Genomic DNA, 11,327 nt, shown 5'->3' with positions numbered 1-11,327 from the left:
CCCCTCCCCCGACGCACCGCGCCTCCTCTGCGGAAGCCCAGCCCAGCCCACACCTCTGACAGAGCACCGAGGCGCCTATGGGCCATAGATCAGCATTCATGCCACACTACCCTACTGTACCCAATAAAACACGGGGAAGCCAACGATCCTACAAACAAACCAAGTTCAGCAAGTTCAGACTTCAAGAATCCCAGTATCACCACATCTAAAACCACAAAGGAGGTATGGTTAGAGGTTACCCATATGTTCATAATGAGGATTACGATGCAAAGTTAATGAATTCAATAACACAACCAGGACTGGGAAGGTGAGTACAATGACACTTCACCTACATCCTGACATGTGTATCACCCCAACCCACTTGCTCTGCTTTATCAACCATACTCCAGCACATCACTATTGACACCAAATTACCTTACAAGTATACCCATCTCCATCTGTCTATCAACCTATATATTCACCCTCATCTTTTATGTCACAATTAATTTGTTTAACAGATGCCATTATTCTCACTCATAGGTCTCTTCTTTCCCGCAAAGGGAACACAAAGCACAAGAGAGAGCCACAGAACCAGTGTTGACCCTCCAGCCATCTCTCAATTGACACTCGAGAGGAGGTGGCACTGGACATCGGTGGAACTTCAATGTGTTTGGCCCTTAGGGATAGGGACCTCCCAACTAGCTGGTGACAGAATTAAATATCTCACAGCCAAGTGGCAAACAAACATCATGCATGATGACTCAATGTCCACAAAGGACCAAAAAGGAAAGAGCGAGACAATTGGTTACATATAGCTTGAGAGGCACCACTCAGCAAGCATGAGCAAAGTGAGGAGATGGCAGGCTCCCAAGAACTACTAGATCGAACAGAACTCAAATTCAGTATCAAGAAGCAGATTATTACTGTGTAAGTGCCGCTTGATAGAACTGTCAATGACATTTTTTTTTTAAAATTATTTTTATCGAAACAGAATTTTTTGCATAACCATTAACAACATTTACCATAACAAAATAAATGTTAACCATATATACAGAAAAAGGAATAAAGGAACAATACTATGTAACAACCCCCCCCCAGGGCCGGGTTGCTGCTGCTGACCTTTACTGCTCTCCTATAAAGTCGAGGAACGGCTGCCACCTCCGAGAAAACCCCGTCATGGACCCTCTCAAGGCAAACTTTATTTTCTCGAGACTGAGAAACCCGGCCATGTCACCAATCCAGGTCTCCACGCTCAGGGGCTTCGAGTCCCTCCATATTAAAAGGATCCATCTCCTGGCTACCAGGGAGGCAAAGGCCAATGCGTCGGCCTCTTTCACTTCCTGAACCCCCGGATCGTCTGACACACCAAAGATCGCTGTCTCTGGACTCGGCACCACCCACGTGCCCAAGATCTTGGACATTGCCTTAGCGAATCCCTGCCAGAATCCCTTAAGAGCGAGGCATGCCCAGAACATATGGACATGATCTGCAGGGCTTCCCGCACACCTCGCACATTTGTCCTCAAATCCAAAGAGCTTGCTCATCCTGGTTGCCGTCATGTGCGCCCGGTGGACCACCTTAAACTGGATTAAGCTAAGCCAGGCACATGATGAAGAGGAATTGACCCTGTTTAGGGCGTCCGCCCACAGGCCCACATCCAGCTCCCCACCTAGCCCCTCCTCCCATTTGCCCTTAAGCTCCTCTACTGGGGCTTCCTCCGCCTCCTGAAGTTCCCGGTAGATATCCAAAACCTTCCCCTCCCCTACCCAGGTGCCGGAGACCACCCTACCCTGTATTCTGCGTGGGGGTAGCAACGGAAATGTCACCACCTGTTTTTTGAGGAAGGCGCGCACCTGAAGGTATCTGAAAGCGTTTCCATGGGGCAAGCTGAATTTCACCTCAAGCGTTTTCAGGGACCGTCCACGAACAGGTCCCCCATTCTTTTAATGCCTGCCCTGTGCCAGCTTTGGAACCCTCCGTCAATCTTGCCCGGGGCAAATCTATGATTGTTGCGTATCGGGGTCCAAACTGAGGCTCCCTCCACCCCTCTGTGTCTTCTCCACTGACCCCAGATCTTTAATGCCGCCACCACCACTGGACTAGAGGAGTAGCGCGCCGCCGAGAACAGCAGAGGTTCCGTTACAAGTGCCCATAGACTGGTACCTTTGCACGAGGCCGCCTCTAACCGCTCCCACGTCGACCCCTCCCCCAATACCCATTTCCTAATCATGGCTATGTTAGCCGCCCAATAGTATCTGCAAAAGTTCTGCAGTGCCAGCCCCCCCCCCCCACCCCACCCGACTGCGCTCTCGGTACAGTCTCTTTACTCGCGGGGTCTTATTTGCCCATACAAATCATGAGATGATCTTGTTTACCCGCTTAAAGAAGGACTTAGGGATGAAGATGGGAAGGCACTGGAAGACAAACAGGAATCTGGGGAGGACCGTCATCTTAACGGTCTACAACCTCCCCGGTAGAGATAGCGGGAGCATGTCCCACCTTTTGAAGTCCCCCTCCATCTGCTCTACCAGCCGAGATAAATTAAGCTTGTGGAGGGCATCCCACCTTCGAGCCACCTGTATGCCTAGGTATCGAAAGCCCTTCACAACCATCTTAAACGGAAGCTCTCCCAGTCTCTTTTCCTGCCCCTTAGCTTGGATCACGAACATCTCGCTTTTCTTCTCATTTAATTTGTACCCCGAGAAATTGCCAAAGTCCCTCAAAATCTGAATGACCTCCCCCATCCCCTCTAGTGGATCCGAGATGTACAGGAGCAGATCATCCGCATAGAGCGAGAACAGGTGCTCCTCCCCCCCGCCCCCCCCCCCCCCCCCCCCCCCGAACCAACCCCTGCCAGTTCTTTGAAGCCCGCAGCGTTATGGCCAACGGCTCGGAGGGCATCATGATGATGTTTAGGAGCCTCCGTACGTTACGAGTTCAATTACCTGCTCTTAACAAAGCCTGTCTGATCCTCCCCTATCACCCCAGTGACACAGTCCCCAATTCTAGCACCCAAGATCTTGGCCAGCAGTTTGACGTCTACGTTCAGGAGTGATATCTCACACTGTAGCGGATCTTTCTCTCGTTTGAGGATGAGTGAAATAAAAGCCTGTGACACTGTTGGGGGGAGGGTCCCTCTCTCTTTGGCCTCATTAAAGGTCCTGAGCAGGAGTGGGCACAGCAGCTCCAAAAATTTATTGTAGAATTCTACAGGATAGCCATCTGGCCGCAGGGCCTTGCCCGACTGCATGTTCCCTAGGCTCTTTACAATCTCCTCCAGCTCTATCGGGGCACCCAGTCCCTCCACCAGATCCTCTTCCACCTTTGGAAACCACAGTTGGTCCATGAATTGCTTCATCCCTTCCCCTCCCGGCGGGGGCTCTGACTGATACAATTTACCGTAAAACGCTCTAAAGACTTTGTTCACTCCCTCTGGGTCCATGACCATGTTGCTCTCCTTATCCCGCACTTCCCCAATTTCCCTGGCCGCCTCCCTCTTGCGAAGTTGGTGCTCTTTCAGTAGCCCCGTCTTGGGGGTCTCCGCGTAACTCCTGTCTCGAGTATCTCCTCAACTAGCCTTTCTCTCTCCGCTCTTTCTTTCTTCTCTCTATGGGATCTGATAGAGATTAACTCCCCTCTGATAACTGCCTTCAGGGCCTCCCACACCGTGGATGCCGCTATCTCCCCTGTATCATTAGTTTCCAAGTAATTTTTAATGTTCCTCCTTATCCGCCCACAAACCTCGTTGTTTGCTAGCAGCCCCACATCTAGCCTCCATAGTGGGCGCTGACCTCTCTCCTCCCCAATACGCAAATCCACCCAGTGCGGAGCATGGTCAGAGACTGCAATGGCCGAGTATTCTATCCCCTCCACCCTAGGGATTAACGCCCTGCTCATCACAAAGAAATCTATACGGGAATAAATTTTGTGGACGTGGGAAAAGAAAGAGAACTCCCTCGCCCTCGGCCGGGCGAATCTCCATGGGTCTACGCCCCCCACCTGTTCCGTGAATCCCCTCAGTTCTTTAGCCGCCACTGGTCGCTTTCCCGATCTGGGGATTGACCGGTCCAATACAGGGTCTATAACTGTGTTAAAGTCACCCCTCATAATCAGATTGTGTGAGTCTAAGTCCGGAATTTTACCCAGCATGCGACTCATGAATTCCACGTCGCCCAGGTCGGGGTGTAAACGTTCACCAGCACCACCAGAGTCCCCTGCAGCTTCCCACTATTTATATTCATTTGTTCTTAAGGGCAGCATGGTAGCATTGTAGATAGCACAATTGCTTCACAGCTCCAGGGTCCCAGGTTCGATTCCGGCTTGGGTCAGTGTCTGTGCGGAGTCTGCACGTCCTCCCCGTGTCTGCGTGGGTTTCCTCCCACAGTCCAAAGATGTGCAGGGTAGGTGGATTGGCCATGATAAATTGCCCTTAGTGTCCAAAATTGCCCTTGGTGTTGGGTGGAGGTGTTGAGTTTGGGTGGGGTGATCTTTCCAAGAGCCGGTGCAGACTCAAGGGGCCGAATGGCCTCCTTCTGCACTGTAAATTCAATGATAATCTATGATTAATCTAGGACAAAGGTTCGGCACAACATCGTGGGCCGAAGGGCCTGTTCTGTGCTGTATTTTCTATGTTCTATGTTAACCATTATGTATCTGCCCCCTTTGTCAGCCACAATACTCCCTGCCTCAAAAGCCACCCATTTGCTGACCAGGATTGCTACTCCTCTGATCTTTGAATCCAGCCCCGAATGAAACATCTGGCTCACCCACCCTTTTCTCAATCTTGTTTGGTCCGCAAGTTTTAGGTACGACTCCTGTAGCATAGCTACGTCTGCCTTTAACCCCTTTAGGTGCGAGAACATGCGAGCCATCTTGACTGGCCCATTCAGGCCCCGCCCATTCCACGTGATCAGCCTGGATGGGGGGTTAACCCACCCCCCTGCCGACTAGCCATTTCCCTTTTTCGGCCAGCACGAGCCCTCCCCTTGGAGGCCCCCCCCCCCCCCGACTCTCCCTCTGTTCCCCCATGTTGGCTCCTTTTCTGTCAGCAAGGCAGCATTCCCTCCCCCCCCCCCCACCCCACCCCCAGCAGCCCCATGATCCCAAACCCCGAAGTCAGGCACCCGCTTGACACTGGCTCTCCCCCCATTACGCTTCCGTGAGTCAGCTGACCCATGCTGACCCCGGCCGCTCCCGCCTCTGTCTCTAATTGTTTAGATACCTCATTTTTCGGGCCCCTGCCTCCCCGTGAAAAGCCCAACTTAACTGCTTTAACAGCCCCCAAAGAACATTCTCCGCCCCCCCTCACCGAAACGAACAACAAGTCCAACTTTTCTTGTTTAATAAAAGTCCACGCCTCGTCCGGTGTATCAAAGTAATGGTGGCGATCTTGATACATGACCCAAAGCCTCGCCGGATGCAACAGCCCGAACTTCACCCCTTTGCTGTGGAGGGCCGCCTTAGCACGGTTGAATCCAGCATGCCTCTTGGCCTGCTCTGCTCCCAGGTCATGGTAAATGCAGATTACGCTGTTCTCTCACTTGCTGCTCTGCTCCTTTTTAGCCCATCGCAGGACTCGTTCCTTATCTGAGAAGCGGTGGAACCGTACCACCATGGCCCTCGGCAGTTCATTCGTTTTGGGCTTCCTTGCAAGGACTCTGTGCGCCCCATCCAGTTCCAGAGGCCGAGGAAATGCCCCTGACCCCATCAGGGTCCCCAGTATCGTAGTCACAAACGCACTCGCGTCCGACCCCTCCGCACCCTCAGGTAGGCCCAGAATGCGCAGCTTTTGCCTCCTGGACCTGTTTTCAAGGTCTTCCAGTCTCTCCAGCCACCTCTTATGCAGGGCGTCATGTGCCTTCACCCTGACGGCCAGGCCCAGTATCTCATCTTCATTATCCGAGACCTTTTTCTCAATCTCCTTGATCGCCTTCTCCTGCATTTTCTTGGTCTCCCCATTTTCTCCATTGATGCCTTCATTGGGGCCAACATCTCCGTTTTCAAGTCAGCAAAGCAGCTTCTGAGGAACTCCTGCTGCGCCCGCGACCACTGGGCCCACGCTGCCTATCCGAGCCGGCCGCCATTTTCTGTTCCCACACCCGTTCCTGCCGCTTTTCAGTGGTCGTTTGTTTCGCCGTCCTGCTCCTGGTCCCATCCATAAACTGATGTGGGGAGCCTTCTAGCGCCGTTTGCCTGCCGATTTACATCAAAAGGGGCCGCCAAAGCTCCTTAAAAGGGCCCATTAGCCCGTTAGCGGCGGGAGCTGCCGATGGCGGGAGCTGCCGATAACGTGACCTACCCGCGCATGGCCGCCACCAGAAGTCCCGTCAATGACATCTTCTACCACCTTGCTGATGATTGAGAGAAGGTTGATGGGGTGGTAATTGGCAGGTTTGTAATTGTCCTGCTTTTTGTGAATTGGTCATACCTGGGCAATTTTCCACATTGTTGGGTAAATTAGTATTATAACTGTACTGGAACAATTTGGCTAGGAGCACAGCTAGTTCTGGAGAACAAATCTTCAGTACTATGACCGGGATTTTGTCAGGGCCCATAATCTTGCAGTATCCAGCACCTTCAGCCATTTCTTGATTTCACATGGAGTGAGTTCAATCGACTGAAGATGAAGATTGACATCTGTGATGCCGTGGACCTCAGGGAACCACCTGCATGGAACATCAAACAAGAGTATGCAGATCTTCACTATGCCTTACAAACTTTGAATGCCGCCTTAAACAGGATGTATGAGACCCTTAGCCTTGACCAATCATCACCCCAATGATCTGCAGCTAAGTGCTCTCCAGCTCATTGCAGTCGGGAAGTGCAGGTGAGCCATGAGAAGAATGATGTATTGAAAGTTCTTGCAGTTGATGAACACTCCTGGATAATGTGGAGGTCCCTTAACTGCCACATGTAAGCAGTTGATGCCGCACTGTTGGAAGTCAGTCAGAATCTCAAACCCAAATGCTCGCTCATTCTGACTGGCATAATCATGGCAAGATTGACATAATTGCCTGCCCTGGCAAACAAGCCATCAGTCGCCTGCATTATACATTTGTGGACCACTGTCAGAGTCAGAATTCGGAAGTCAGATCGACCTTCTTGAAAGTGAATACTCGGAAGGCAACGGGTCCTACAGGGTTCCTGGTCGTGCACTCAGACCAGCTAGCAGATGTGTTCGAGGGACATCGTCAACCTCTCCCTACTCCATTCCGAGGTCCCCACCTGCTTCAAGACCACCATCATACACGGTGCCAAAGAAGAACAGGCAACGTGCCTCAAAGACTATCATCCGGTGGTGTTGACATCGATCATAATGAAGTGCTTCAAGAGGTTGGTCATGAGGCACATCAACTCCATACTCCCAGAATGTCTAGATCCACTGCAATTCACATACCGCCACAACCGGTCCACAGCAGACGGCATCTCCCTGGCCCTACACTCATCCCTAGAGCATCTCGACAACAAGAGCTCCTACATCAGGCTCCTATTTATTGACTACAGCTCCGCCTTCAACACCATAATCCCAGCCAAGTCCATATCAAAGATCCAAAACCTAAGACTTGGCTCCTCACTCTGCAACTGGATCCTCGACTTTCAACCCATAGGCCACATTCAGTAAGAATAACACCTCCTCCACGATAGTCCTCAATAACAGGGCCCTGCAAGACTGCATACTTAGCTCCCTACTACACTCCCTATACATACACGACTGCATGGTAAAATTTGGCTCTAACTCCATCTACAAGTTTGCTGACGACACGACCGTAGTTGGTCAGATCTCGAACATCGATGAGTCAGAATATAGGAGGGAGATAGAAAACCTAGTGGAGTGGTGGAACGACAACAATCTCTCCTCAATGTCAGCAAAACTAAAGAGCTGGTCATTGACTTCAGGAAGCATTATCGTGCACGCCCCTGTTTATATCAATGGTGCTGAGGTGGAGATAATATAATAATAATAATCTTTATTAGTCTTACAACACCAGGTTAAAGCTCAACAGGTTTCTTTGGAATCACTATCTTTCAGAGCATCACCTGAGTGAGTTACCTGATGAAGGAGCGACGCCCCAAATAAACCGGTTGGATTTTAACCTGGCGTTGCAAGACTTCTTACTGTGCCAACCCCAGTCCAATGCCGGCATCTATACATCTTTATTAATGTCACAAGTAGTCTTACATTAACACTGCAATGAAGTTATTGTGAAAATTCCCTAGTCGCACACTATGGCACCTGTTCGGGTACACTGAGGGAGAATTCAGAATGTCCAAAATACCTAACAGCATGTCCTTTGGGACTTGTGCGAGGAATTTGCAGCGCCCAGAGGAAACCTACGCAGACACAGAGAGAACGTGCAGTCTCCGCACAGACAGTTACCCAAGCCACGAATCTAACCTGGTGCTGTGAAGCAATAGTGCTAACCACTGTGCTACCGTGCTCATGGTTAACAACTTCAAATTCCTAGGTGTGCACATCACAAACAATCTGTCCTGGTCCACCCATGTCAACACCAAGACTAAGAAAGCACAACAGCGCCTATACTTTCTCAGGAAACTAAGGAAATTCAGCATGTCCACATTGACTCTTACCAACTTTTACAAATGCACCATAGAAAGCATCCTATCTGGCTGCATCACAGCCTGGTATGGCAACTGCTCGGCTCAAGACCGTAAAAACTTCAGAGAGTCGTGAACACTGCCCAGTCCATCACACAAACTGCGATCCAATCCATTGGCTCTGTCTACACCTCCCGCTGCCTTGGGAAAGCGGGCAAAGACCCATCCCGCCCGGTTTATTCACTCTTCCAACTTCTTCCATCAGGCAAGAGATTCAAAAGTCTGAGGACACGCACTAACAGATTCAAAAGCAGCTTCGTCCCCGCTGTTACCAGACTCCCAGACGACCCTCTTATGGACTGATCTGATCTCTTCACACATCTTCTCTACTGAGTAGTACTACACTCCTGTATGCTTCACCCGATGTCTGTGTCTATGTAGTTACATTGTGTATTTTATGTTTTTTCTTTTCATGTACGGAATGATCTGTCTGAACTGTATGCAGAACAATACTTTTCACTGTATCTCGGTACGCGTGACAGTAAACAAATCCAATCCACCGACTACAAATTTCTCCAGCAGAGCCTTGGAGAATCCAGAAACAAACATTTGAGAGCGATAATGACTTTGACAGCCAGCAGTAAGGCATGGACACCAGGTTCAATTGGCAACAGATACACTCCAACAGGCTCAAATGTCTGCCACGACCTGATACAAAACTCAAATGCTGTTGTTCCAACATTTTGAAACTTCGTTGGTCGACCCTGTGGTGATAGACATGTCTTCCTGTGAGCTGCTTGTCATCCCTCTCCTGAGGAGCTATAGGTCTGTGAGGAGCAAACTGTTGCTGTTCCTGCTAGTGTTGGTCATCTTGGTCCTCATCTGAGGTTCAAAGTAATACACCATCAGGGAAACTCATGTTGACCTGATAGCTCAAGAGTTCCAAAATGTAGATCAGACATACAAACTTCGCAGGTTCCCAAAGTAATCGCCAAGTTGTCAAAGTTACAACTTTCCTCCGGGAGCTCCGTTTCCTCATGGGTTTCCTCCGGGAGCTCCGTTTCCTCCCACAGTCCAAAGATGTGCAGGTTAGGTGGATTGGCCATGCTAAATTTCCCTTAGTGTCCAAAGGGGTTGGGTGTGGTTGCTGGGTTATGGGTATGGGGTGTGTCATATTTAGATCAGCATATCATGGTGCAATCAAACACACACTGATGGACATGCAGTAGGACCAACCAACACACACACATCGCAGCCAATCACCAGTGAGAGCACACGCACTATAAAAACAGGGAAACACGACAGTTCCCACTCATTCCAGCAGCAGCCAGCTCAGAGCACCAAGCTCAGAGCCTGCCACTCAGACATTCACCATGTGCTGAGTGCCTCACCCAGATAGTAATAGGACAGGGTCCACAGATTAGCTGGTAATGCACGTACCCAAGTTAGCAGTGTGCTGTTATAATTAAGTAGTTAATAAAATTGAGTTACACCATCTCCAGCCGTGTTGGATCGTTTGTACATCAGAACACCCAACACGACAGGGTGGAGTTGTGGGCTTAAGTAGGGTGCTCTTTCCAATGGGCCGATGCAGGTTTGATGGGTCGAATGGCCTCTTTCTGCACTGTAAATTCTATGTTCTATGTTCTAATTGCCACTGTGTACTCACCTTATTTTGACCAGCAATTCCAGGATGCTTGAAAAACCCACAGATTCACAGTTAATTGGCAAAAACCATGTTAATAATGCTGTAATTGACCGATTAACATATTGAAATCGACACTCTACTTCTCCCAAATAGGTTCTTCACAAGCAGCTTAACATGCTGCGGTGAAATGTGAAAGTAGATGGGTTGGATAGAGTCAGCTTCCCAACGTGTTGTGCATTTCAGCAGTATTAAAACAATACCTGCTCCTACACATTAAAATTCAGCCTTTTACTTTAGTGTCTATTACTTTATCATGGGCATCACAACTAAGATTGATCTTAGAATCCCTATAGTGCAGAAGGAGGCCATTCGGCCTATCAAGTCTGCACTAACTCTCCAAAAGAGTGCCCTACTTAGGCCCATGCCCCCACCCTATCCCCGAGACCGCACCTGACCTTTTGGACACTAATGGGCAATTTTTGGACAGTGGGAGGAAACCAAAGCACCAGGAGGAAACTGTAATAACCTGTAGTAACCTGTACAGGACTCATCCAGCTGGGGATCATTGTTCCCCGTGCTCAATTGGACTGAGTTAACCCAGCACTCGCATAAAAGGCAGGCAGCTATAGAGCCAGCTAAAAAGGAATGAGGACCTGATGAAAGTCAACCGGGCCCTGTGAATGTATGATGCTGCTGAAATAAAGGACTTTTAAGAAGCACATTGGCGACGATGATTAATTGGAGCCGTCGGCGTGCTGTCTGTTCGGCTGAGCTACCTCCCCGGAATTGTTTTTTTAAAAGAGTGGACTATGGTACGGAGTTTGGTTCTGTGGTCGGGGGGGGGGTTTCGGAGCCTGTAATGTCATGGAAGGCGAGAGCTGGGTCGAGTTTTTGCTGCCGGCTTGTGAAGTGTGTCCGCTGGGAGTGATTGGAGTCTGACGTGTCTGGCAGTACCGGTTGTGGTATCTTCTGGGCGACGTCTGGTGTGGGTTGCGTAGCGTTTCATCCGTCTCTGTCTGCTGTAGTTTCCTGATGCTGGCAGAGTGGTTCACCGGGGAGTCCATTCTTGAGTTGCCACTGCCGTTTTGAACGTCATTCTGGTCATGAGTGCGGAGTTGTGTTTGGAAGACTGTTCTGCGGCTGC

The sequence above is a fragment of the Scyliorhinus torazame genome, chromosome 12 (genome assembly GCF_047496885.1).
Source record: "Scyliorhinus torazame isolate Kashiwa2021f chromosome 12, sScyTor2.1, whole genome shotgun sequence".
In the NCBI taxonomy this organism is placed as follows: domain Eukaryota; kingdom Metazoa; phylum Chordata; class Chondrichthyes; order Carcharhiniformes; family Scyliorhinidae; genus Scyliorhinus; species Scyliorhinus torazame.
This window is presented reverse-complemented; position numbering follows the sequence as displayed.